The 27705-nt window shown below is 51.6% G+C and overlaps 1 protein-coding gene across 1 annotated transcript in view; it reads left to right on the forward strand.

Annotated features, from left to right (window-relative positions):
- Window positions 1-314: 314 nt before the first annotated feature.
- Window positions 315-27705, forward strand: part of SBK1 (SH3 domain binding kinase 1) — a 54114-nt gene continuing 26723 nt past the window's right edge. The window contains exon 1 of the mRNA XM_070779851.1: window positions 315-1139. The gene's annotated coding sequence lies outside the window, so the exon portion shown is untranslated. The remainder of the gene's footprint in view (window positions 1140-27705) is intronic.

Genomic DNA, 27705 nt, shown 5'->3' on the forward strand with positions numbered 1-27705 from the left:
CCCAGTCTAATCCAGCTTCCTGGAGGTGCACGTGGTGAGGTCAGGCAGCTGGGGCATTCTGATAGAAATCCAGATGCTGAGCGCCGCACAGTCACTCACAGGCAGGAGGTGACATAGGAGGGTCTCGCAGCGGGGACGAGGGGGCTAGGCCAGGCTTTTGCGCAGGCAGATCTCAGGCGCCGCCTTCCCTCTGCTCCCTGTGGCCATCCGCCCACTGGCCTCCCAGCTCCGGCAGAGAAGGAGTTAACCTCCCGGCTTCTCAGCGTGAATGTAGAGCTATTAATACCCACAGCCAAGCCGGTGTGCCAGAGCAGCCGCTGCTGGAGGAGCCGGAGGAGCCCTGAGCCCAGGGAGCTCTAGTCCGAGCTGGCACTGGAGCCAGGAGTCCAGGGACCAGAACTTTTCTCGTGGACAGCGTGGGCACCGTGCCAGCCTCATCTGGTCCTTGCCTACCTTTCAGCTTCAGGTCCCGACCCTCCCTCCTGGAGGCCACCCATGCCACCCACCCCCCGGGGGAGAACAAACTTTCTTGGAGAAACCACCTCTACTGCCTGTACTGGCCCGCTGGGAAGGAGCAGACAGCCGGACAGCCAGATGAACAGATGGGCAGGGCATCTGTGAGCCTGTCCTCCAGGTCGTGCCTCTGACCGGCTGCAGTGGAGCGGGCAGCCGAGGAGCCTCAGGCACCACCAGGGGCGGCGAGGGGCCCTACTGGACCTTTGTCCACCGGCCAGCTGCCTCTGAGTCCAGGTGGCTGGGAGCTGCTTCCGAGGGCTCAGCCCTGGGGCTGGAAGGTCCGTGGGTCAGGACAGCGGATCCCATCAGATAGAGCCACGGGCTCTCCCGCTCACCGAGGCGACGGGTAACCTGAGTGAAAAGGCGCAGGTGGCAGGTGGGCAAGCGCAGGCGCAGGGTCCTGAGGCCAACAGGCTACTGACCCTGGAGCACGCTGGCTCGGGGAGCCCTGCCCAGGCGAGGGACGATGCTGTCGAGGCCGCCACCAGCCACCCCTGCCCCGTCCTGGAGCTGCCTCCGGCCTGGCCCCTGCGCTGTGGGAAGGAGGATGTGCCAGCCTTCTGCTTCGTCTGTTTCCACAGGGAGGAGGAGGAGGAGCTGCTGGAAGAGGTCCCACTGCAGAGGTCAGTGCCCGAGGTGGGCAGTGGGTGGGCAAGGTGAGGGCACAGGGCTTGGGAAGGGGCCCCTTGGGGGCCGGGGATCCTGCTTCTGAGTTCCTCTGTCCACTGCTTACCAGCCCCGCCCCCTCCCTGTGTCAGACTCCCAGATCTCTCACCAGGGTATCCCCACAGCCTCCTCCCTGTCTCTCCCATCCTGCCCCCACAGTGACCCTCTTGTGCTTTCCCCCTGTGGTCATGTCCCCTATGCTTAGAGTCTTTCATGACTCCTGGCTCCTACACAGTGAAGTCAACACTCAGCTGGACATTCAAGGCCTGTGAGATCAGATCAGCCCCACCCACCTCATCTTCGCTCTACTCTCCTGTATTCACCCTCCATGAAACCCTGCCCAGACTTGCCTTCCCCTAGCTCCCCTCCTTCCAAGCCCAGCTGCCATACCTCCTCCTCCAGGAAGCCCTCCAGGAAGCCCCTGCCCCATCCAAGCTGAGAGTCACCTTTCCTCCCTACACTGCACTGACACTTTTTAGTGTTAGGTTTTTGTTGAATTAATAAGTGAAAATGTCTTCATGTGCATACGCATGCATGTGTGTGTGTGTCTGTATAAAAGGGAGGGGAGGGGATGGAAGGCTTGTGTGTCTAGGTGATTGGGTATTTGGGGGTGAGTGTGTGTGTGTGTGTGTACATGTTTGTGGCACTAGGTGTGAGCTCTATGTACTCATGGTAGGGGGCAGGGTGTGCACTGGGCCGGGGGTGGTGAGGGATTCATGCCCTACAGATCAGGGTCTCTTTGGCCACCTCTCCCCACCCCCACCTTCAGGGAAACCCAGGCTCCAGCCAAGTTCATTTCCCAAGCTGTGACCACAGGCTCCGGGAATAGATGGAACATCTGTAGGGGAGACAGGGGTCACCTCTGCTCCAGCCCAGCCAGCCCACGCCTCCATCACCACCTGAGTCAGCACTGCCCTGGGTGGGGAGAAGGGCAGGCTCAGTGCCAGCCCAGGTGTGCCCTCCCGGCCCCTAGCAGGAGGGCAGGGGCTCCTGCAGCCTGGGACAGGCTCCTCCCTAAATCTCACTGGTGGACCTGGGTGGGTCATTTGTCTTCCATGGGCCTCTGTCTTCTCATTTGTGAAACGGGGCTACTCTGTGCATGGTGGTCAGTTCATCATTCAGCAGTGACTGAGTACTCAGAGCGCCGGGACCCCAGAGCTCTTGGGGTCCAGCCTGCTAGGAGAGACCTCGATCACACGGATCAGTTTGGCAGTGATGGGCGCTGGTTGGGCATGAGTGCACTGTGCTCAGGGAGTGAGGGGGACAAACTGACCACCCCTGCCCACAGGAACCCTGGGAGCCCCTGCAGGTCTGTCTTAAGGACAGGTCCTCTTCCAGGTACAGAGTGAAGTTTTTTTAAAACGTTTTATTTTGTATTGGAGTATAGCCAGTTAACAAAATTGTAATAGTTTCTGATGGACAGCAAAGGGATTCAAACATATATACGCATGCATGCTTTCTCCCCCAATACCCTTCCCATCCAGGCTGCCACATAATACTGAGCAGAGTTCCCTGTGCTACACAGTAGGTCCTTGTTGGTTATCCCTTTTAAATAGAGCAGTGTGTACCTGACCTCCCCGATCTCCGTAACTATCCCTTCCCCCCATCCTTCCCCCAACCCTGGCAACCATAAGATGGTTCTCTACGTCTGTGAGTCTAGGAGTGAAGTTAAGGAAAGGCCATCCAGGCAGCGGGGATGGAGAGAGAGCAAAGATCTGGTGACTCCAGAAAGAAGCTGTGTGGGCGTGGCGCGCATGGGGCTGGGAGGGTCTGCAGGGGTCAGGTCACCAAGGGCCTTGACTGCTGAGCCCAGGACTTGATCTGTAGGTGATGGAGCGAGCTGTGGGGAGGGCGTTGAAGCAAAATGGAACGAGTTAGGTGATTCAGTGAGACCACAGGTGTGGAAATGTTTCCCGAACAAAACAATGGACTCCTGAGAGCATCACTGATTTCATAATAGGAACTCAAAACGCTCGTTGAATGATTGAATGGATGGATGGATGGATGTGATGTGGGGAGATGGAACATCAGAATCACTGAGCTGATTGTTAAAAAATACACTCCCAGGCTCTGCCCTGGAGACTTCGTGGCCTCACGTCTCAGAGGGGAGGAATGTATATTTCTAATCAGCCCCCCACCAGGTGGGGCTTCCCTGGTGGCTCAGTGGTAAAGAAGCCACCTGATTGAGACTCAGTTTAAGGCAACCCGCTCCAATTTTCTTGTCTGGGAAATCCCTTGGACAAGGAGCCTGGTGGGGCTACAGTCCATGGGGTTGCAGAGAGTCCGACAGGACGGAGTGATTAAACAATAACCACCACCAGGTGGGCAGCTTGAATAAACCAGCATTTGGGAAACCCCAGAATGAGACAGGGATGGGCTCTAGAGTCAGGCAGTCATGAGATCCTGCCCTCTTCCCTCATCCCCCCATCTTCCTCCTCCATTTCTGGGGACTCCTCCTGTAGGACATGCCCCTCAGCCTCTTGTCCTGGCAGTATGGTGACCTGCGTTGGCAGAATCTGGTCTCCTTTCCAGCTGGTGGGTACTGGCCCTTTAAGATCTGGAGAGGGGACACCACCAGGCTGGGCAAAGACAGTGACCACAGGTGCCAGGTGGTGAAGCTAAAAATACTGAGTGATGTGGACGCCCAGGCTGCAGGAGCCAGGCAGTGCTAGTGGGTCGTGTTGGCGGGGGGAAGTTCTGGAGTGTTTCTTTCCTACTGGAGGAGGGGCAGTGAGCAGTGAGGTTTGGTGGGGTCACCTTGGGGGTTTAGAGGAGCCTGCTCCCCACCCCCACCACTCTCAGCCTTTCTCCAGCCCCTGGAAGGCGCCAGGTTTCACTTCCAATTTGCTGCCGTGTTTAGCCGCCCCAGGGAGTGCTAACTCTGCAGCATCCTGCTTCTCTGGGAGGCTGGGGAAGTCCTTTCTTCTCTTTGAGCCTCTGTAAAATTAAAGAACTGCTGGGGCGCTTTTAGGGACAGAGATGCAAGAAGGGATGTAGGGAGACCAGTTCCCTCATTCGTGGATTCAACAAAGGTTCCCCAAGGCTTCCCAAGGACTAGAAGCTGAGGCCAAAGAGATGAACAGGAATCAGGCATTTCCCTGGAAGAGCCAGAGAACACACACTGAAACAATGGCTTGCCGCACAACGTGCTGTCATTGAGGTGTGAACTCCGTTTCTGTTTGGGGCTGAAGTGAGAATCCGCCCCCACCAAGAACTCATCTGCATTTAATGAGAACTTGTCAACAAAAGCATCACCCACCAGCCATCTCTATTTGATGTCTGATGCGTGATTAGGTGAGGCTCCACTGACGAGCCTGGAACCACGTGTGCATCAATGGGCAGACCCTCCCGGGCTGCTCCTGCAAGGTCCAGAGAGGGCCGGGAGGGGTCGGGGGAGACTCTGCTCCACTCCGTCTTTTGGGGACCCAGGCTCCGCCCACCTGTGATGCTGTCATCAGCCAGGGCTTTAGAATCCACTGGATTCTCTGCTTCCACGGGCAGCCGAAGAAGAAGGGTGGAGATCACATGGAAGGGTTTTCCAAACCAAAGCTGCAAGTGGCCTACTTCACTCCTGCCCACGCTATGTGGCCAGGGCAGCTAATTACAAGAGAAACTCGGAAACGTAGTCCTGTTGTGAAGATGATATGTTTGGTATACATGAAAGCACTTGGCACAGAAGAGGTGCCCAGCGCGTTCGTGCGGAAATTCTGCAGACTTCACTGAGCACCCTCCGTGGACTAGCCCTAGAAATTGGACAGAGAAAACACATCTCACTGCTCTCACTGGAATTTTTTTTTTTTTGGCCCTGCAGTGCAGCACGAAGGATCTTAGTTCCCTGATCAGGGATCGAACTCATGCCCCTTGCATTGGGAGCATGGCGTCTTAACCACTGGACTACCAGGGAATTCCCTCTCGTTGAGCTTTTATCAAAGCGGGAGTCAAACAAAACCCAAGTAAACAAACAAATACAATCATCCACATTCAAAACCCACTGTTGGGACTTCCCTGGTGGTTCAGTGATGAAGAATCCGCCTTGCAATGCAGGGTACATGGATTCAATCCCTGCTCAGGGAACTAAGATCCCACATGCCGCCTAGCAAGTAAGCTACTGCGTCCATGCACAACAAAAACACCCCACATGACACAACGAAGATCCCGCGTTCTTCAACTAAGACCCAACGCAGTCAAACAAATAAACAAATATTATATATTAAAAAAAAAAAAAAGATACTGTTAAGGAAATTACCAGAGGCATGGTAGGGAGACACCCAGTTGGCATAAGGGGGAGGGGCTGCTGCTGCTGCTAAGTCACTTCAGTCGTGTCGGACTCCGTGCAACCCCACAGATGGCAGCCCACCAGGCTCCCCCGTCCCTGGGACTCTCCAGGCAAGAACACTGGAGTGGAGGTAGGGACAATTCATCTGAGACCTCAAGAAAGAGAAGGAGCCGAGCAGAGCAGGGGGAGAAGTATTCCCGGCATAGAGAATAGGGAGTGCAAAGGCCCAGAGGCAGGTTAGAGTTGGGGAATGTGAGAAAAGACCAGGTCAGTATGGCCAGGGCAGGTAAGTGATGGGGAGAGAGACATGGGCAATGAGGGGAGACGGGAATGGGCTGGATCATACAGGCCTTGTGGGCCTTCATGCAGAGGATGGATTTTTTTCTGGTATAAAATGTGACTGGAAAAGCTTCAGAGACTTTTGAGTAGGGGGAAGTGGCATAAGTTGATTGGCATCTTCAGCGATCACTTGGGCTCCTCTGGGGAGAATCCATGGCAGCCAGGCCAGAGCGGACACTAGAAACCAGTGTGGAAGTCATGGTGGTGATGGAGGGGGCCACGGTGTCAGCCTGGATCAAGGTGTCCCTAGGACGTGGGAGAAATAGATACTTTCTAGATATGTTTAGGAGACAGAACTTGCTGATGGGTTAAAAGAAGGGAATCAGGGATGAATCTGAGGTTTCTAGGTTGGATAAATGTGTGGATGAGGGGAAGGCTCAAGGGTGGGAAGAGATATAGTGGGAAATTCAGGAATTCAGCCATGGAGGTTCTCAACCTAGAAGCACATGAGACGCCCAAGTGAAGATGTCAAAGGGAGACTTGGTACTAAGAGACCGGAGCTCAAAGTGGGAGTCTGTGGGCCGCCTAGGAGATGTCAGAGACTTTGGCATGAAGGTGGCTCTGAAAGCCATGAGGTCACACTGGAGAGTCAGAGGAGAGGCCCCAGGACGGAGCCCAGAGGAACACTACAAACGTGAGGTCACGTGGAGGAGATGCTAGCCAGAAATAAAGTAGGAGGAAAACCAGGAGCGTGGGTAGTCATGGAAACCAAGAGACGAGTGTCTCAAGGCAGAGAGAGAGGTGGACAACTGGCTTCAAAGATGCCGAACAGCCAAGGAAAAGGAGACTAGATCTAGCAGCACAGAAGTCGAAAGTGACCTGGATAATTACAATTCCTGGCGGGGTGGAGACAGGAGCAGGGGTGAGTGGAGACTTCCGGTTAAAAATGGTGGATTGAACACACACATTTAAGTTCTCTGTGTCCTGAAACCCCATGAAAAAGAAATGAGTGGGTTTTATTTTTTTCTTTTCCATTATGGTTTATTACAAGATATTGAATATAGTTCCCTGTGCTATACATCAGGACCTTGTTGCTTATCTACATAATATATAGTAATGTGTATCAATTAATCCCAAACTGTTAATTTATCCCTCCCCCCACTTTCCTCTTTGGTAACCACAAGTTTGTTTTCTATGTGAGTCTGTTTATGTTTTGCAAATAAATTCGTCTGTATCATATTTTAGATTTCACATATGTGATATCATCTGATACTTGTCTTTGTCTGACTTACTTCATTTAGTATGATCATCTCTAGATCCAGCCCTTTTCCTGCAAATAGCATTATTTCATTTTTACAGCTGAGTAATATCCCACTGTGCATAATATACCACATCTTAGTTATCCATTTGTCTTGTCAGTGGACATCGAGATTGTTTCCACATCTTGGCTATTGTAAATAGTGCTTCTATGAACATTGAGGGTATTCTTGCCTGGAGAATCCCAGGGACAGGGGAGCCTAGTGGGCTGCTGTCTATGGGGTCGCACAGAGCCGGACACGACTGAAGTGACTTAGCAGTAGCTGTATCTTTTCAAACTAGGGTTTTCTCTGGATATATGGCCCAGAAGTGGGAATGTAGGGTTGTAGGGCAACTCGATTTTTAGCTTTTTAAGGAAACTCCATACTGTTGTCTACAGCGGCTGCATCGATTACATTCCCACCAACAGTGTAAGAAGCCCTTCTCTCCACGTGTGAGTGGATTTTAAGGTGCATTTATTCGTCTTTTGTTGCCACCAATACAAACTACTGCAAACTTAGTTGTTTAAAACCAAATTGATTATATTACTGCCTATATGTCAGAAGTCCAACACGGGTCTCCCTGGGCTAAAGTCAAGATGTTGACAGGGCTGCTCTTGGGAACTCTTTCTGGAAGAACTTTCTGGAAGTTCCAGGGGAAAATCCACCCCCTTATCTTTTTCAAGGTACCACCTTCCAGAGGGCCCCCCTCCTTCCAGCGAGGCAGCGTCTCTCTGGCCCTGCTTCTCTCCCCATCTTTCTTGGACCACAGCTGGGAAAGGTTCTCAGCTTTTAATGCTGCATGCTATTATCTTGGGCTCACCTGAACAAGCCAGGATTATCTTCCCACCTCAAGGTCCTTAACCCTAATCACACCTGCAAAGCCTCTTTCTGTCACCTAAGGTAACATACTCCCAGGTTCTGGGGATGACGACATAGACATTAATGGAATTAGGTGGGGCATTATTCTGCCTCCCACAGCATGAATCAGCAAGGACTTATACAGTGAAAAAGGAGACAAGAGCAACACGACGTTGAAATCTAGAAAACAGATGAACATGGTGAGGGATATAACTGTCCGGTGACGCGGCACCTCAAGTGAACCCTAAACTGGGCATGAGAAAAAAAAGGGGGGGGGGGCACCACAGTTTCCACCACAGAACCTCAAAGGGCCCTAGTGTTAATGGACTAAGTACCTCTGGGAGGGGGAGTAAAGCTAGGGCCAAAACCAGGAGGATTGGTCTAAGAAGGGCTTTAATTCTCAGATTTCTTTCTCTGCTCAGCTCCGCGGGGCAGCTGCCCCTCCCCCACCCTGACAAAGACTGAAGGCTTATTCCCCAGAGAGGATAAAACGCAGGGTCTGTGAACTGGAGGACAGGGCACCCTGAGGATAAGGAGGAGTTCTATGCTCTACTGGAGGGATTATTTGAATATTTGCATCTTGAACGTGGGGTGTCCTGCCCCTGCCCCCCATCTGGAGCGTCCTGCCCCGCTCGGCTCCCAGCACAGTAAAATCTGGTCCAGACTGTCCAGGCAGGACATGGCAGAGTTCACTCCCTTCAGCCTCTGAATATATTGACGATGGGTATTTTGTTCTTGCTGGTCTCTTATTTCCTGTTTTCGTTTTCTTCTCTCCCTGCGTGCATGCGAAGTTGCTTCAGTCATGTCCAACTCTGTGAGACGCTGTGGACCGTAGCCCGCCAGGCTCCTCTGTCCATGGAATTCTCCAGTCGTGAATACTGGAGTGGGTTGCCGTGAGCTCCTCCAAGGGATGCTCCCAACCCAAGGATCATACACACCTGTGTCTCTTCTGTCTCCTGCATTGCAGGCCGGTTCTTTACTGCTAGTGCCACCTGGAGAGCCCCCAAAAAACTACTACTACTATACGCAGAGATTTAGGAACATACATTGTAACTATTAAATGAAAACTAGATGCTATTTTGAAAGAAAACGAACCTCCAAGGATGAACAAAAAAGTTCTTAATTTAAGAATGTTATAGCAATGGGAGTTTGGGGTTAGCAGATGCAAACCAGTATACGTAGAATGGATACACTACAGGTCCTACTGGACAGAACAGGGAACTGTCTTCAAGATCCCGTGGTGAGTCAGAATGAAAAAGAATATATATTATATATGTATATATGTACATATATCAGAGAAGGCAATGGCAACCCACTCCAGTACTCTTGACTGGAAACTCCCATGGATGGAGGAGCCTGGTAGGCTGCAGTCCATGGGGTCGCGAAGAGTCGGACACGACTGAGCGACTTCACTTTAACTTTTCACTTTCATGCATTGGAGAAGGAAATGGAAACCCACTCCAGTGTTCTTGCCTGGAGAATCCCAAGGACGGGGGAGCCTGGTGGGCTGCCGTCTGTGGGGTCACACAGAGTCAGACACGACTGAAGCGACTTAGCAGCAGCAGCAGCATATACATATATATGTATGTATAACTGAATAACTTTGCTGTACAGCAGAAATTAACACAACATTGTAAATCAACTATACTTCAATTTTCAAAAAAAAAGGGTATCATAGCAGAGTTCAGTTCAGATCAGTTCAGTCACTCAGTCGTGTCCGACTCTTTGCCACCCCATGGACTGCAGCACGCCAGGCTTCTCTGTCCATCACCAACTCCAAGGGCCTACTCAAACCCATGTCCATCTCGTCAGTAATGCCATCCAATCATCTCATCCTCTGTCATCCCCATATCCTCCCGCCTTCAATCTTTCCCAGCATCAAGGTCTTTTCCAATGAGTTGGTTCTTCACGTCAGGTGGCCAAAGTATTGGAGTTTCAGTTTCAGCATCAGTCCTTCCAATGAATATTCAGGACTGATTTCCTTTAGGATGGACGTTCCTTTAGGATTGACTGATTTCCATCAATCCTAAAGGAAATCATAGCAGAAATGGAAAACTTTTAAAAGAGTTAGGACAGGGAGTCCCTGGTGGCTCAGTGGTGAATCCGCCTGCCAATGCAGGAGACATGGGTTCGATCCCTGGTCCAGGAAGATCCCACATGCCAAGGAGAAACTAAGCCCGTGCACCACAACTACTGAGCCTGTGCTCTAGAGCCGGGGAACCACAACTACGGACCCCACGTGCAGCAACCACTGAAGGCCAAGCAGCTTAGAGCCTGTGCTCTGCAACAAGAGAAGCCACTGCAATGAGAAGCTCACACACTGAAATGAAGACCCAGTGAAGCTGAGAGAAGGAAAGAAAAAGAAAAGGAAGAAAGGGAATGAACAGCCCCATTAAAGAAGGGGGCAAAGGATCTGAACGGTCACTAGATCAAAGATGATATACAGACAGCAAATAGGCTTATAAAAGATGCTCAACATCAGATGTCATCAGGAAATAGCAAATTAAAACCACAGTGAGATACATTTACACACTGATCCAAAATACTGACAACTATGAATGCTGGTGAGGATGTGGAGCAACAGGAACTCTCATTCATTGCTCTGAGAACTCAAAAATGATACAGTCACTTTGGAAGACAGTCTGGCAGTTTCTTACAAAGCTAAACATAGCCTTTCCATATGATCCAACAATAGCATTCCTTGGTACTCACCCAAATGAGTTGAAAACGTATGTCTGAACAAAACCCTGCACATGGATGTTTGTAACAGCTCTTTTTCATAATTGCCTGAAAACTTGGGAGCATCTAAAACGTCCTTCAACAGGCAAATAGATGAACAAACTATGATATATCCACACAACGGAATATTATTCGGTGATAAAAATGAGCCATGAAGCCACAAAAAGACATACAAGAATCTTAAATGCATATGGCTGGGTGGAAGAAGCCAATTGGCTTCCTTGGTGGCTCGGTGGTAAAGAATCCGCCTGCCGATGCAGGAGACGGGGGTTCGATTCCTGGGTCAGGAAGGTCAGAAGAAGGAAGTGGCAATCTACTCAAAATTCTCACCTGGGAAATCCCAAGGACAGAGAAGCTATAGTCCATGGGGTTGCAAAGAGTCCGACATGACTCAGCCACTAAACAACCACCACCACAAGGAGAAAGAAGCCAGTCTGGAAAGGCTATGAGCTGTAAGCCTCCAACTCTATGACATTCTGAAAAAGTTACACTAGAGACGGAAAAAGATCAGTGGTTGCCAGGGGCTGGTGGGGAGGGGGAGTGAGTAGGCGGAGCACGGAGGGTTTTTAGGGCAGTGGGACTATTCTGTATGATACAGGAACGATGGGTCCATGACCCCATCCACCTGTCAAACCCATAGACTGTACAACAGAGGGAGCCCTCATGTAAACTATGGATTGTGGTTAATATTAGTTTATCAGTACTGGTTCATCAATTGTAACAGGCTCACCACACTAATGCAAAATGCTGACAATCAGGGAAAATGCAGAGGGGGGAGGTATACACGAAAACTCTGTACTTTGTGTTCAGTTGTTCTATAAATCTAAAACAGAAAATCTATCATAAAAAGGAAAAAGGGGGAAAGAAATCATAGTATCCCACAGAAAGTTGTGTTTCCACCCTATGTAAATGCTATCAATCTTTTTCCCCTTTTGGCTGTGCGGCAAAGTTCCCCAACCAGGGATCCAACCCATGCCCCTGTAGTGGAACCACAGAGCCCTAAGCCCTGGGCCACTAGGAAAGTCCCCAGCGCTATCAATCTTTTTTTTTATAATTTTATGTATTTATTCATTTTTGGCTGTCCTGGGTCTTCGTTGCCGCACGAGGGCTTTCTCTAGTCATGGCATGTGTGCGCTACTCTCTAGATGCCATTTGCAGGCTTCTCATTGTGATGGCTTCCCTGATTGCGGTACACAGGCTTTAGGGCACGGGCTTAGTCATTGTGGCACATGGCCTTTATTGCCCCGAGGTACGCGGGATCTTCCTGGACCAAGAATCAAACCCACGTCCTCTGCATTTGCAGGTGGATTCTTAATCATTGGACCACCAAGGAAGTCCCGCCAACACTAGCAATCTTATCAATACTATGATGCAATGTTCCCGGAGGGTGGGAGACAGGAAGTGGAGGGAATGGACGTCAGACAGCTCCATCTTCATCTTCCAGCGTGGGAAGTGGAGATGAAAAGCATAACCTAAAACATGCTACGCAGGAAACATAGGAATGAAAACTACTAATAATCAGCTAAAAGAATGGAAATAATTGTCCCAAAGCAGTGGGAAATGGGAGTGGGAGCTGCCCGTGTTTCTTGATAGAAATGGATGGAGACGTGTAGTGGAGGGGAGTCCTAAAGAATCCAGGGCCCAAAGGAGGGGTTGGCCTTGGGAGAAGAGCCTCCCCACCCCCACTGAAGCTGCTGGAAGAAGTGAGGAATGAGGGGCTGGGTGGGTTTGTGCTTTGATGCTACTGCTACTGCTAAGTCGCTTCAGTCGTGTCCGACTCTGTGCGACCCATAGATGGCAGCCCACCAGGCTTCCCGTCCCTGGGATTCTCCAGGCAAGAACACTGGAGTGGGTTACCATTTCCTTCTCCAATGCATGAAAGTGAAAAGTGAAAGTGAAGTTGCTCAGTCGTGTCCGACTCTAGCGACCACATGGACTGCAGCCTACCAGGCTCCTCCATCCATGGGGTTTTCTAGGCAAAAGTACTGGAGTGGGGTGTGATTGCCTTCTCCAAGTGTTGATAAAAGGAGCCAATGAAACTGCATCTGGTCCACCTGTATTCTCAGTGAAATGGGAACCATGGTTTGAGAAGAGAGGGGAAGGCGGGAGGACCTTGCCGCTCAGAGGAGGGTGCGGGAGCCAACAGCATCAGCACCCCTGGGGGGCTGGTTAGACATGCAGAAGCTCAGGCCTCACCAAGATCCCTAGGAGAGGCACAAGCAAATTAAAATTTGAGAAGGCCTGGTCAGAGAGAGTGGGGAAGGGCCACTGGCAGCCATACTGGGGTTGTGGGGTGGCAGCGAGTGCCCCTTGAAGACCATGAAGGGAAACTCTCTACTTGGTGGGGGACCCTCGGACCAGTGCTGGCTTGTACGGTGCAGGCAGAAGGCAGGTGATGGTTGGCATTTTGCCAGGCAGGTTCTCCAACAGGAAAGCTGGGCACAGCAGGGTGGAGATGAGGGTGCCAGGGAGCAGCCATGGTGATGGTGTGCGGAGCCCAAGCAGGGCACGGTGGACCGTCATGGCAGAAGGGGGCTGATGGGTGAGAAAGGGATGGGGGCCGTGGACTGGTGGCCTCAATGGGGTCAAAGAACTATTGCTTGTGGTTACCAGATGAGGATGGAGAGGGAAACACGGAGGGAGGTGATCAAAACAGAATCTCAGAGCGGGTGGGGTGTGGGATAATTACATGGTACGGGATGTGAGCCTCAGAGGTGGAAGGGAGCAGAGAGGGTTAAAGGTGTCACAAAAGGCCAGAGAACCGAGAGGCTGAGATCTCCAACCTCCATCTGAGGTTTGAACTCCGAAGGTCTAGTGATGGTGAGAGGCTGATTCCTTTGCCCTGGGCGTGGCCGTGCATCAGGACTTCTGAAAGCTCCCAGTCAGACTAGAATGTGCAGCAGAGTTTGAGAACCACGGGTGTGGACAAGGAGACCCAGGTTCTGACAGAGAGAAAGAGACACAGGGGAGTAGCCGGAAGGCTCCCTGGGGCTGGCATCGCTGATGGAGTCTGACCAGGGGGAACGGGGAAGCCGGGTAGGGGCCGCATGTGGCAGGTGAGAAGGTGGAGATGTTGTGGTCTTCCCGCTGGAGAACTAGATACTGAATGTGCGCGCGCACCCGTGCGTGCGTGCAGGCGCGTGAGACAGAGAGCCAGAGACAGCGAGTCCGGCGGCTGGCGAGCCCCTCGTCTGTCCTGCACTGCGGCGAGTCGGCCACTAGAGGGAGCGCCGCGCCCGCACTTGCCGGGACGGCCCCGCTCGTTCCGTCCGTCCGTGATGCTTCGGTCTTTTTCTGACAGATTTTATGTCCAAGCTTAGATTCTGCAGGTATATACCCCTGGGTTTAACTCCAGGTCCCGCTACTTTTAGGCTGCGTGACTTTAGCCAGTTACCCGACCGTTCTGTGACCCAGTTTCGTCCTCCGTACAGCTGTGACTCTGACCTGAGATGGTTCAGAGGATGAATGAGGTCAGGCGTGTGAAGCGCTGCCCCACACTGGGCGATGGCTAACCCGATCTGACAGTGCCGGAGGTTCTGCCACCGCCTCTGTCTCTCTCTGCTTCTCCTGCAGCCCCTCAGCCCAGCCCTGCCCAGCCTAGATCCAGGGGGAGAAACAGGTCAACTTCTGGAATGTTCCAGAGCAGAGGCAGAGTTAAGGGTGGCCTGTAAGGCAGGGACAAGCCTGGGTGCCTCCCTTTCCTGCTCAGTCTTGCTGGTTCTCTTGTTTGGGAGCAGACCTCACCCTGTGGCTCATTCCTGGCCATGGTCTTGTCCTTCTGATCCCAGGCCTTCTCCTGCTCCTCCAGGCACCCAGGGGACCAGCAGTTGCCCTTGCCTGGCAACCATATTATCCTTAAGAAATGTCATTGTTCTGGTGCCTCCCAAGGGCTCAGAAGGGGTGCTCCATCCTAACTGCCCCCATCCTTCCAGGATCCTGCCCAGACCAGCCAAGAGCTGACCTACGAGGCCGCACCTCGTGGAGAAGTGTCTTCATGTATCTGTGTTCCCAGGCTGGCCGAGGCCGCTGGTGTGGAGGTCATGGTGTGTAGAAGACCCACAGAAGCAGCCCCCCTTGTCTTAAACTCGGTTCCTCAGAGGGGGTCTAGCCTTCCTGACTTTTATCAATGATTTGCCAACATTTTACAAATCAGATCCAGGTTTCTAACTTCTCTTGGAAAATTAGAAGCTCTGAATACCTGAGTTCACATTCCCACGTGACAGCAATGGGCCACAGGGGAGGGGAGGCCACCACTCAGATGGGCTAGGGCTCTCCAGCTCACCACTGTCCCCAACCCAGCTCATGCACCCCATTCACAGTCCCTCCCTGGGGACTCAGTGTCTCAGTCTGTGACTCCATGAAAGGAGAACTGTGCCCGAGAGGCTTCATGTACCTTGTCCATGTTGCAGCCAGTGCCCCCAGGCAGGCAGAAATGCAGAGGGAGAGGGGTAGGGTCCCAGAAATGAGAGCAGACCTGCAGGGGCAAGGAATCCAGGGGCCAGAGAGCTGCTTGGTGTCCTCAGCTGTTGGTGGAATTTCACGGTCCAGAGGCTGAGGGCAAATCACACACACACACACACACCCCACTGTCCAATCTGTCAGCAGATGCTGTCACTTCTCATCACTTCTGTTCCTACTACCTGGTCCCTTGCTATCTTGTTTGACTTCGCTGGGTACCGGAGCCTCCTCACTTCCCTTCTTGCGCCGCCAGGGGGAGCCTGTTAAAACCTATAATCCACCTCCTCCCTCCTCTGCTCAAAACCCTCCAAGGACTGCCAGTGCTCTCAGAGTCAAAGGCAAAGGCTTACTGTGGCCCTGGATGAACTTTCCCCATCACCTCTCATCTCCTCCCAGGCTCCATCAGCCTCATTGTTCCTGGGCATCCCAAGCATACACTCTGGCCTCAGGGCCTTTGCATTGGCTCTTCCCTCTGCCTGGCCCACTTGTACCTGCCTGCCTGCCCTCATTTCAACATGGCTCCCTTCCTCCCTCACCTCCTTCAAGTTTCTGCTCAAAAGGAGGCTTCTCTGTGAAGACCTCCCTGCTTTATGTCTTCCCTCCATTAATCCCTTGAAGTATGGTCCTTTATTCACATACCCTGTTTCTTGTCTTCTCCCCTCACTACAATGGACGAGGGCAGTGATTTTTCTGTTTTGTTCACTGCAAGTGTTGCCTGGCACATAGGAGGCACTTGATAATATTTGGTAATTGAATGGATGAATGAACAAATATGTGAAATGAGGGCAGTAACAATCCCGGTAAGCAGAGTGGCTGTGAGAACTCAGTCAATATGTATCACGCAGGGCCCCAAACTTGGGCTCTAGTGCTCTGTGGTTGGTACCATAGAAATTTTTCTTTTCTTTTCTTTTTCTGTCTGTGCCGTGCAGCTTGTGGGATCTTAGTTCCCCAACCAGGGATTGAACCCACGCCCTCAGGTTAATACAGAGTCCTAACCGCTGGACTCCCAGGGTATTCCCAGCAGCTTGCCATTCTTCATCATATCACCTTTGAAGTGTAAGTGAAGTCTGAGTAACAGTGGCACATGCAAAACTTCCCTGGTGGTCCAGTGGTTAAGACTCTGTGCTTCCACTGCAGGGGGCACAGGTTCAATTCCTGGTCGGAGAACTACGGTCCTGCATGCCACAGTCAAGGTTGATGTGCTTGGTCTGGCAGCGGCCTGGATACCAGGAAGGTTCACATCAGGTGTGCATCAAGGGGCCCCAGGCATCCGTGATGCCCAAGGCAGCATCATGTTCAATAGTAAATATAGAACACTGTTGCGGGCAGAGAGAGGGGCTTGGGTGGGAAGGGAAAGCTTCTCTCCCGCTCTCTAGACAAGAAGCCTCACATTCTGTAGCTGGCCCTTGTGTCAAGGACACACCTCACAAACAGTATATACTCCAGCCATGGGCACTGTTGCTGTTGTTACTCAACGCCCCACGATCAGAGGGAAATAGTGCCCAGCAAGAGAAAGCCCCCAGGCTCCCGGGCCAGCCGCTGCTGTAAGCAATGGGTGGAGGACAAACCACACCCCTTCCTCTCGGCCTCAGTTGCGCATCTGTGAGCTGGGAGAGCACCAGGAAGGTTTCCCTCTGAAACCTGGGGGACGTGTGGGTGGCAGTCATGGTTTCTGGTCAGGGACTGTCGTGGCTGCTCTGCTAGGAGCCTGGTCGGGGCTCATTTTCAGCCTCCATCTCCGAAATGTTCAAAGGGGGGATAGAGCTTTAACCCCTGAGGGATGGGTAACAGGGGACCAGGTTTTTGATGGGGACTTCAACCCAAGCATCAGTAGCATGCATGGTCCGTAACTTCAGAAGGTGGCCGCAGACCCTGATGGCCAGTGCGGGCCCTGGCAGTGGCCTTAGCCCAGTGGAGGCTGCAGATCTGATGAAAAGGGGAGGCGCCCAGCACTTTGCCCCCGACCCTGTGTCCTGCCTAAGCCCCCATCTCTCTGGAGCCACTAGGATTGGAGCCATTCTGCCAGATCCACTTAATTAGCCAAGCTCATTAATTCCCACAGGCTTCTCCTCCCCACCTAATTAACTGACTTAATTAGGGCTTGCAGGCCTGGCTCCACCCAGCCTCCCCTCCTGCTGCAACCCTGCCCACCTCCTCGAGGGCCCTGGCGCAGCCCATCCTCTCATCCACTCAGGACTGGGAACCGGTGGGGGCCCAGCACTCAGGCCTCCACCCAGTGCCCCTCCCTCTGGTAGGACCAGCCCAGTGCCTCTCCCCGGGCTGCAGCCCAGGAGCAAAGGATTGGAAACTGAGAGTGAGAGGTGGCTGGGAAGAGGGATGCAGGTGAGATCAGTGGGATCAGGTGAGAGGAGGCCAGGATGGTGGGGGCTGGAGAGGCTGGGCAGCCAGGTGGTTAGGGGCCTGGACTCCAGAGCCGGCCTGGATTCGAGCCCCAGCTAATGGGTCAGCCTCGGCAACCTCTCCCCTCCCTGCATCTCGGATACAAAATGATCGCTCACCCACACAGTAAGTATATTATGAGGTTTAAACGAGTTCATATGTTTAAAATGCTTCAAATCTGGCCAAATCTGTGTTTGTTAAATAAGTAGGAGGGGCTGGAGGAGGGGAGGGGACAGGCAGAAGGGGCCATCCCCAGGGGTCAGGGAGACCCCCCCCCACCCCCAGGCAGGCTCTGGGGTGCAGGCAGTGGACTGGGCCTGGGAACTGCAAGCAGGGCTGCCAACTGGGAGGGACCCTTGGCCTGTTGTTGTTGTTGAGTCACCAAGCCGTGTCCGACTCTGTGACCCCATGGACTGCAGCACACCAGGCCTCTCTGTCCCTCACCATCTCCCGGAGTTTACCCAAGTTCATGGCCATTGAATCGGTGGTGCCATCCAACCATTTCATCCTCTGTTGCCCCTTTCTCCTCCTGCCCTCAGTCTAGTGAAACCCTTGGCCTGGGAGAGGTTAAGAGGACAAGTAGCAAGATGGGCACAGGACAGGGTGTCCCGTTCCTACTCCAGGGGATGGGAGAGGCTGGCCTTGTTAGCGCAGGACTGCCATGGTCATGCCCCAGTTTCTCCACCTGGGGATGGTCTAGCCTTCTGCAAGCACCTGGCACACCCTCGATGCTTGATAAATGTCTAGAGACTCATCCCTGAGCGGTGAGGTGACACAAAAAGATGCTCAATAGCCTTCACCTCCCTGGGGACCAAAGCAAAGAAAGCGGGCTGAGCAGGCAGCAGGTAGGATGCAGATTAGACCTGAGGTGGGACTTCCGGGGTTGAGGAGTACAAGATCCGGAAGGTGTGAAGGAGAAAAAGTGTGTCTGAGCTGCTGAGCGGACTCCTTGGGAGAGATGGGCAGTCATCAAGGATCAGAAGGGAGTAAGATGAGGCTCTGAACACTGCGTGGCCCTTTACCTGCTTAGCTCAGAATCTGACATTTATTGGTGTAATTAGTATAGAGATTCCCACCCCCACCCCCCACTAGACTGGAAGCTCCTGAAAGCAAGGATTGTCTGTTTAGCCCACCTTTTTATCCTGCTACCCTTTTACAGTTGTTGTTGTTATTTAGTCACTCAGTCCGAGTCTTTTGCGACCCCATAGACTGTAGCCCGCCAAGTTCCTCTGTCCGTGGTATTTTCCAGGCAAGAGTACTGGAGTGGGTTCCCATTCCCTTCTCCAGGAGACCTTCCAAACCCAGGGACTGAAGCCGGGTCTCCTACATTGCAGGTGGATTCTTTACCCCTGAGCCATCAGGGAAGCCCCCTTTATGTAGTAGGTGCCCACGAATAAGTGTGAATGTATGAATGGACGCATGCATGCAGGAACCAGAGGTTCCTGATGCTTAGAGAGAAGTGGACCACATGGCAGTCTAGGCTCCCACCCTGCATGCTCAGCTGTGACCCCCCCAGCTCCTCACATGACCCCAAGAACAATACCCTAAGGAGACAGGAGCTGGAACTCCCAGGATTCCAAACTCCTGCTCCTGGACACACTGAGCTCCCTCTGAGAACCTCCTCAGACATCCTGGGGTGCTGAGCAAATAGTTATTATGGCAGACAGAGAGGAGAACCTTTCACTTACATCTGCATCCTTAAACACTTTAGAAACCCCCATTTACACACAGTTTACACTTGGGGGTGTAAGTGACAGAGACTCTATTCCAACTGACTTCAGCACAAAAGGGACTTTATCAGGTTACAAGACTGAAAAGTCCAGGGACTTCAGGCATGGCTGGATCCAGGGGCTCAAATGATGGTATGTGGCTTCTGATACTCTCCATCTCTTGACTGTTCTCTGCTATGTTGGCTTCTTCCTCTGGGAGGTTCTCCCTGGTGGAAGCAACTCCAGGCTGACATCCCACCCTTTTTCAGTGCAATAGTAAGTTCTGGCACATCAGCCTGGCGTGGATCACAGACCCATCTCAGAAACAATCACTGTGGCCAGGGGGCTGGCATATGCTAATTGATGGGAGCTGGGGTCACAAGCCCAGCCCTAGAGCCGAAGAGGTAAGCCCCACCTTCAGAACCCCTAGTGAGTATGGAAGGTATGTCAAGGAATGTGAGTCCCCAAAGAAAAATTGAGGTTCTGTTGCTAAAAGTGAGGGACAGATGATACAGGGTACCAGAATTCCACTCCAGTTGGAATAGGTGGGCATCAAGCCAGCCTCAGGGCCCTGTTCTAAGTGCTGGTTATTTGTGGCAGACATTGTCCCTTCTCTGCCTGTGTCTCCTTGGAATGCATGCATGTTCATGCTTAGTCGTGGCTGACTCTTTGTGACCCCATGGAGTGTAGCCCACCAGACTCCTCTGTCTATGGGATTCTCCAGGCAAGAATACTGGAGTGGGTTGCCATTTCCTCCTCCAGGGGATCATCCCAACCCAGGGATCGAACCCAGGTCTCCTGCTTGGCAGGCAGATTCTTTACCACTGTGCCACCTGGGGAGCCCCAGGTCTCCTTAGGCCCCTTCCCCACTTCTACTCGCGCATCCTTGCCTCTCTTCCTGAGTACCTGCTCTGTTCCAGTCTGCTCTGCCCATGTCCACAGCACAGTCTGCACCCCCCACCCAGCAGCTCTCACCAATGACTGACACGAGCCGGGATATCATACGTGTTCCCTGTATGTCCGTGCGTGTTCTGCACTATCTCTGAGAGCTCTCCAGTGGGTTCACCTCTAGTTGCCCGCAGTGGTAACTTGTCACTGCCTCCCTGACTCTTTTCTCTACCCTTCTACCTGGGATCACCTAACAACAACAACAACAAAAAACCGATCTCAAATTCCTGGTTCAGGGTCTGTTTCTAGGAAACCCAAACTAGGACATCATCAAAGCCAGCCCCCTCAGGGATGCGCACCAGACCGCACTGGCTTCCTTCAGAATGTCTACGTTCCTGAGGCAAGAGCAGAGATTGAATGCGCTCTGAGTAGCCTCTGCTCCGAGGATGCTCCCTGGTCCCCCTGCAGTAAGTGTGACAGGGGAGGGGCAAAGACCTATCAGATCCTCAGGTCACAACCTCCAGGGAAGCAGCCACATCTAGCCCTAAGGGGCCTAAGCATCCTGATCTCCCATGAGCAGTAGGGACAGGTATCGGGGGCCCGGGAGCCAAATGTATTGGGTTGCCCAAGATGTTCATTCGAGCGTTTCTGTAACCTGAAGGAACTTCTTGGCCAACTCGATACTACCCATTCCCATGACCCTCAGAGATCATGTTGTTGTTATTCAGTCTCCAGGCTGTTTCTGACTCTTCGCTACCCCAGGGACTGTAGCACTCCAGGCTTCCCTGTCTCTCACCATCTCCCGGCGTGTGCCCGAGTTCATGTCTATTGAGCTGGTGATGCCGTCCAACCATCTCATCCTCTGTCACTCTCTTTCATCTGCCTTCAGAGAGCGAGAGATGAGATCATTTCGGATAGCTCTTAGACCTGGCTTTAGAAAAAACAGAATCCCCCAGTGAAAAAGTTCTTTTTTTCTTCTCTCTCTCTTTTTTTAAAAAAAAAAAAAAAAACATTTATTTGGCTGCACCAGGTCTTAGCTGCAGAATGTGGGATCTTTAGTTGCAACATGGGGCATCTAGTTTCCTGACCAGGGATTGAACCCAGGCCCCCAGCATTGGGAGCTCGGAGTCCCAGCCACTGGACCCCCAGGGAAGTCCCTTTCCTCTCTTTTCCAGATCCCATTTAAAAGCATTCCCAGGTAGTAATTTTTATTTTGAAAAAAAAAAAAGAAAACAGAGAAAAGGGTAACCCTGTGCCTATCCATAACTAGAATCAATGGTAACATTTTATTGTATTTGTGTCAGATGTTTCGAACAAAAAAAGACTAAAACATAACAGATAAAAGCGAATTCCCATGATCTGCCCCAGCCCCAGTCCCATTTCCTGGACTCCATCCCTAAAGGGCAGCCACAGATGTCTTCTCCAATCAGCTAGCATGCTTTCAGCTGCAAGGGACAGAATTCCCTTCAAAGCAGTTCCAAGTACAACTCAGCAGCTCTGCGATGTCATAAAAAGCGGGTTCTTTCCTCTCTGTACTTCCCGTCTTCCTTGGCATCCCGCTGGCCTCCATCACGGAGTTGTATTTCCACCAGGGAGGTGTGGAGCCCGTCAGGACTGTTGCTGAACACGATGTTTCTCACTTCGGAATATATTCTCCAAAAAGGTGATGAGAGATTCAAAGATCCATGGCCTCCAGCTGCCACATGTCCTGGACTGTTCTGCCGCCTTCTCTCTGATCCATCGTGGGTTCTGGTGGATTCATGGTTTTCCTTATCAAATACAAATTGACTTGTGTCTCCCAGTGGCCCTGAATGTTCCCAGTCCTGGCTGTGAGCAGCTTCGGTGCGCGCATGCTCAGTCGCTAAGTCGTGTCTGACTCTGTGAGACCCCATGGACTGTAGCCCGCCAGGCTTCTCTCTCCGTGGGACTTCCCAGGCAAGAATACTGGAACACTGGTTGCCATTTGCTTCTCCAGGGGATCTTCCCGACCCAGGGATTGAATCTGTGTCTCCTGCATTGGCAGCCGATGCTTTACCACTGAGTCACCAGGGAAGCCCCAGAAGCTTTTGGACCTTTGCCTAAAATGCTGTTGTCTTCAGCATCCTAAGCCTGATCAGTTTTGAGCTACTCAGCCACCAATGCCACCAGGGTCCCTGATCATGCTGCATGAGCCAGTTGCCACAAGCAAGGTCCTGGATTTGATGGTAGCCATCCAGGAGAGGAGATTGTCTCTGCACAAGCCGAACATAATGCAGATCAACAGTGCAGGGATGTCCTCTGCCTATCATGACTGGGGCCAGATGAGATAAGGAGCACCACAGAACACAGACTACAAGGGCCATCATTGTTCCACTGATGGAGATAATTGATATGGCCAAGACAGTGTCCCAACAGAGCCCTTTCAGTACAGCTGGTAGTGTTACCCAAACTCATACAGTTTGAAACATGATATCGTGTCCCACACTGCAGGCAGATTCTTTATGATCTGAGCCACAAAGACCCTCCTCCTACTGCAGGACAAGGATTCTATTTCGATTTCTCTGCTTCCCGCAATGGTAACAGGAACTTCTGACACATCGATGAATATCAAATGCAGCCAACTGGGAAAGTGCATAAATCATCATAAATCCTGAAGTTCCTGGCCTCACTTGGCTCCCTGCGAGATCAGCAAGTGATTGCCCAGGAGAATGAGGACATGTCAACACTGGAGAGGGATATGGGAAAGGAAATCTAAATGGAGATCTCTGTTTTCCAGTGTTTCTTCTATGTCGCTATGGAGGTCACAGTCAAGCTTTACTTTGTGTTCACATCACCCCCATCAGACTTCCTGGTGGTCCAGTGGTGAAGAATCCATCCCGCAATGCAGGGGACACCGGATTGATCCCTGGTCCCTGAAGATCTCACATGCTGTGGAGCCACTAAACCTGCGCGCCCTAGAGCCTGTGCTCCATAAGAGAAGCTACTGCAATGAGATACCCCCACACAGCAACGAAGAGTGGCCCCCACTCACCTCAACTAAAGAAAGCCTGAGCACAACAATGAAGGCCCAGTGCAGCCAAAAATAAAATTAAATAAATAAATGAAAACAGCAGCCATCAAGACCCTCTCTCACAAAGGCAGCATTTGCTGTGGATACAAAACTGTGAGCGGGCCAAGGTGGATTGTCTCTGAATGTCAAACAACATTTGCAGCATTCAAACAGATGCTCTAGTTCTTCTCTTCAGATACACTACAGTGGTTCAGCCTTCCAAGAAGCGAGCCAAGATGGGGTCAGATGTGCAAGGTACGGGAGGTTGGGGGTGGAATGCTTGAGAAGGAACATACAGAAGGAGCCAGAGGAGGCTGGGAGAACCATTGGATTGCAAGACAGCCGATATTTGGCAAAGGGAAAGAAGGAAGGAATGGGGGATAGGAAGAGTCTTCAACTGCAGTGCAAGGTTAAGAAAGTTCCCACGAAGCCAATGGAGAGTCCTTGATCTCAAGTCGCCCATCAGAGAAGCCCTGTGTCTCCCAGGAACTAGATGTTTTAGAGTTCCTGCCGCACTCAGTCATCGGCTGGGATGGGCTGGAGGGGATCAAAGGCACCTCCTGTGTGAACTCTGCAGACTCCACGACTGCTGCCCCCAGAGTCAGCAGCCCTGCAGTCAGAGCTCCGGGTGGTGCATTTTCAGGACTGCCCCATCCCGCCCCTTGTGCTGCAAAGCTCTTCCATGGGTGCCGTGAGCCTCTCTTTCCAAGCAGAAACTTTCAAGAGGGACAATAGTGGAACGAACTACAGCTCCCCTCCCCTCCGCTGCCCTTGACTTGAGGACATAAATGGTACTCATCTTCCCCACCCCCACCACCATCCATTCTCAATTATCCGAATGCTTAGCTGTCACCTGGGAAGATCTTGGTGGGTTACCTGGTGGTGTGACCTTTAGTTCTGAAGGGTCTCAACTCTGGGTTGCATGCAAAATCGCTTCTGTCATGTTTGACTCTATGGACTGTAGCCCGCCAGGTTTCCTCTGTCCATGGGATTCTCCAGGCAAGAATGTTGGAGTGGGTCGCCATGCCCTCCTCTAGGGGTTCTTCCCAACCGAGGGATCGAACCTGGGTCTCTTACATCTCCTGCATTGGCAGGTGCGTTCTTTACCACCAGCGCCACCTGTGAAGCCCAGGCAGGTTAGGGGCTTCTCTGGTGGTCCAGTGGTTAAGAATCCACACTGCAATGCAGCGACACAGGTTTGATCCCTGGTCCGGGAAGATCCCACATGCTGCAGGGCAACTAAGCCCGTGTGCCACAACTACTGAGCCCACTGAGCCTGTGGCCCTAGAGCCCATGTTCAGCAACAAGCGAATCCACCGCGATGATAAGCCCGTGCACCACAGCTAGAGAGCAGCCCACGTGCAGCAACCCAGCACAACCACAAACAAAAATTACACAAAATGTTTAAAAAGCCAAACTCCTGGTTATCATAAGCAATAGATCACTCTGATGGCTCACTGGTTCCACGTGTATATCTTCCTGCTCCCACTTTGTAAAAGCAGCCCTGCTTTTACCTCATTGGTGCTAGACTTATTGGTGCTATTATCAATTTTAATAATTGACCAGGGTACTTCTAATAACTTCTAAAAAACAATCAGGGTCGGTGTCTACCACCAGAACAGTGACTTCTCTTCTTACCTGCTGGTCCCAGAACACAGAGTTTCCAGAGTGTCCTGGCAGCAACCATAGCTGCTTAAATTTTAATGAGACCCATGCTGTGTCCCCTAGTAAGAGTTTGCCCCCTTTGGGGACCAGGACTTCCAACCCTGCAGAGCTGGAGGGTGGGGAGGCTGATTACCCACAGTGCATTTTGGCAAACTTAGTAATCACACGTCACATCCAATTCTATGCTACCCCAAGGACTGTAGCCTGCCAGACTCCTCTGCCCTTAGAATTTTCCAGGCAAGAATACTGGAGCAGGTTGCCATTTCCTACTCCAGGGGATCTTCGTGACACAGGGATCGAACCCATGTCTCTTACGTCTCCTGCATTGGCAGGTGGGTTCTTTACCACTAGCAACCTGGAAAGCCCACTAATCACAGTGGTAGGAATCAAATCCCCAGTTGAAGAATCAGGGAAGGCTTCTGCTGAAAGTGGCCTTGAACAGCACTACCCTTGATAACCATGGCTGGGAACATTTCAGTTCCACCTCTGCCCTTCTCTAGGCCTCAGTTTCCTCTTCTGCAAAAAGAGGAAGTACTCTCTAAAAGCTAATGTTCTGGGACTCAGGTGTTAGACTCAGGAAGATATTCCCTTCCCCCTTCCTCCCTCTATAGTCTTCCTCTACGAGCTGCGCAGTAACTCAAACCCCTCCATTCATTTGGGCAATAAGGCCTCAAGTGGAAAGGATTAGAACACAGTTAGGATGAAATCTGAAACACTGGCAGGACAGGGAGGAGAGAGGAAAAGCAGACAGACATAGAGGAGACATCTTCAATCCCCACGCCCCCCAACCACACAGCATGTGGGGTCATCTTAGTTCCCTGCCTGGGGATCGAATCAGTGCCCCTGCAGTGGGAGCGCGATGTCCTAACCACTGGACCACCAGGGAAGTCCCCATGGAGGAGGTAGCTTGGAGGAAAGCTGTTTGGAGTACAAGGAAGATAAATGTTCTAGACAGAGGAGGCAGAAAAAAAAGAGAGGGGTTCTAGGACGTTCTAGGAACACCAGCTGAGGTCAAGGCCGAATGGAGAAGAGGCAAAAGTAGGAGACCTGAAAGGCTAAGGGTTTTGAATGCCAGGATAAGGTTAGATTTTTTCGGAGGTGGTGGCTGTACAATTGCTAAGTCGTGTCTGACTCTTTGTAACCCCATGGACTGAAGCACACCAGGCTTCCCTGTCCTTCACTATCACCCAGAGTTTGCTCAAACTCATGTCCATTGAGTCTGTGACGCTCTCTAATCATCTCGTCCTCTGCTGCCCCCTTCTCCTTTTGCCCTTAATCTTTCCCAGCATCAGCGTCTTTTCCAATGAACTGTCTCTTTGCCGAGGTATTGGAGCTTCAGCATCAGTTCTTCCAAAGATTATTCGAGGTTGATTTCCTTTAGGGTTGACTGGTTTGACCTCCTCCAAGTCCAAGGGACTCTCAAGCGTCTTCTTCAGCATCACAATTCGAAAGTATTTTCAGAGGTAACAGGAAGTTACTGGTAATTTTATGTTGGAGACTAACCCAATCTACTTTGTACTTTACAGAGCTGATGATCACATGGACTTGGATGCTTTTTTAAAAGTTTCGATAGAGGCTGGAGGGAGACAAGGTAGGAAGTAAGGCAATATTCTTCCCGGCAGAGGTTTGATGGCCCTGGGCCAGATTTGGTCCCAAAGAATGTTTGGTGGCTTAGTGGTAAAGAACCCACCTGCCAATTCAGGAGCCCAGAGTTCGATCCCTGGGTCGGGAAGATTCCTTGGAGATGGAAATGGCAATCCACTCAGTATTCTTGCCTGGAAAATCCCACGGACAGAGTAGCCCCGTGGGCAATAGTCCACGGGATCGCAAAGAGTCAGACATGACTTAGCGACTAAAACACCAATGTTTCATTTGACCCATTCAGTATTTCTGAATTTGGGGAATTCGTCTCAAACGTTTAAAAGTTGGACAATTGAGGAATTCCCTGGTGGTCTAGTGGTTAGGACTCCACACTCCCACTGCTTAGGGCCTGGGTTCAATCCCTGGGTGGGAAATTAAAATCCCACAAGTTGCGTGGTGTGGCCAAAATTGTATTTTAGAATATGGATTCCCTGCCTGAAAAATCATCTGTCCACACAGGGCCCATGATACTTCAGTTTGCTTCATCTCCACCATTCCCTATGTTGTTACACCTGACCCTAGTCAGTTTGCAATCAATGGCTCTCAAACTTCTAAAAATGGAGAATTCCCAGGCAGACTAGTGATTAGGAGGGTTCAATCCCTGGTCAGAGAACTAAGATCCCACAAGCTGTGTGGCACAGCCAGAAACAAACAAACTCAAGCTTCTAGAAGAACAGAGAGGTGTGGTTGGAAAGAGTATGCTGGGTGGACAGATAGGAAAGGTGCAGGGGGTGTTAGGGGTTTTCTCCTGGGGAAACAGTGTCGGTGAGGCTGCATGGATGAGGCTGAGAAAGAAAGGAAAATAGAGCCTGGGAGGGTGAGCTGTTCCCATCTCATCTCCATCCTCATCCACCCCACTTCCTTCCAGGTCATCAATTTCCAGTTGCCAAACAGACAGTGGGTAGTGCCTTTGCACATGCTGCTGCCTGGAATCCCCTTCCCTCCCTTCTATCTGGTGAACTCTGTGAATCCCAGCTGCATCTCATGACTGGCTACTGCCTGTTTACAATAGGGGTCGAAAACGCAACCTGGGCTGACTTGACCCTGAAAGACCCAGTTTACGACCTCTTTCCTAAGTAGGATTTCCTGAGTTAGTTTCTCTGAGGTCCTGCTCGGATGGATGGATGGATGGATGGACGGATTGATGAATTTATATCGGATTGCAGAGCTTAGATGTTTCCCTCCTTGAAAAAGACACAGGCTCCGCCCCACAAGAACAGACTGGGACAGTCTGAGACAGTCTGGTCCCGCAGGGGCCTGGAGGCTGGACCAGGTGACCCTCTC

The sequence above is a fragment of the Bos indicus genome, chromosome 25, assembly GCF_029378745.1.
Source record: "Bos indicus isolate NIAB-ARS_2022 breed Sahiwal x Tharparkar chromosome 25, NIAB-ARS_B.indTharparkar_mat_pri_1.0, whole genome shotgun sequence".
NCBI classification, from domain to species: domain Eukaryota; kingdom Metazoa; phylum Chordata; class Mammalia; order Artiodactyla; family Bovidae; genus Bos; species Bos indicus.